Consider the following 934-nt stretch of genomic DNA (forward strand, 5'->3'; position numbering starts at 1 on the left):
CGTGACTGAATCTGATGAGAGAGAATATGATTCAGAAGAATGTACAACTGTCAAATAATAATGCAGCCACTTTCAAACTTGCTTATGAATGTAAAGAGGTCATTGTGGGTTTCCTGGTAATTTAGTGTACAATATATAAGAAGCCGGTGTACGCCTGTAATCGTACGCTGGCTCAAGAAACCTTTGAATCACAGAGAGACTCAGCATTATTTACAAAAATTGTAGAGTGTTATTATTATTAATTGAACATTCTAAAATATCAGTTCTTACATATAATTCTGAAAAAAATCAGAGTGCTTCTTGTTATACTGCTTCAGTGAGTGTTTAAAGAAGTTTATCAGTTTAAGCTGCTATATGTCATAGCTCATCTAATATAGATTCAGAAGAGATTGAGATATTAGTAATAATTCTAATTAAAGAAGTATATATAGTGTTATAAGCTGTTTTATCTTGATTAACTAGTATTTTCAGATTCAAGAGTCAGTACTCTCAGTTCATTCAGTGAGTATCTGTTACATCAGATGATATATCTTACTCTCATTATAAGAGAATATCTGTCATTGAGTTCTGACTGTGAGAATGATGATGTATTATAAAATGAAAGCAGCTTAAGAACTCAGATTATTATATCTATCATTCAGTGAGTTTACAGATAGTTATGAAGTATTTAAGATTCTTATAATCTATGACTATCTTAAATTCAGAGACACTTCAGATTTCAGAGTCTCATTCTTCTAAACAGTGTATAATTATAAGAAGTTTCTTATTATAGATCTTATAATTGTATTCAGTGAGACTCAGTTTCTTAGATATAAAGATACATAATTATAGAATATCTTTATTATTATATTATAATATCACTTCTTCTATTATATAGTCAGATGAAGCGGGCTGCAACCGATCAATTAATATAGACTATTCCGATTATCACTTC

The sequence above is a fragment of the Blastomyces gilchristii genome (assembly GCF_000003855.2).
Source record: "Blastomyces gilchristii SLH14081 genomic scaffold supercont1.60, whole genome shotgun sequence".
NCBI classification, from domain to species: Eukaryota; Fungi; Ascomycota; class Eurotiomycetes; order Onygenales; family Ajellomycetaceae; genus Blastomyces; species Blastomyces gilchristii.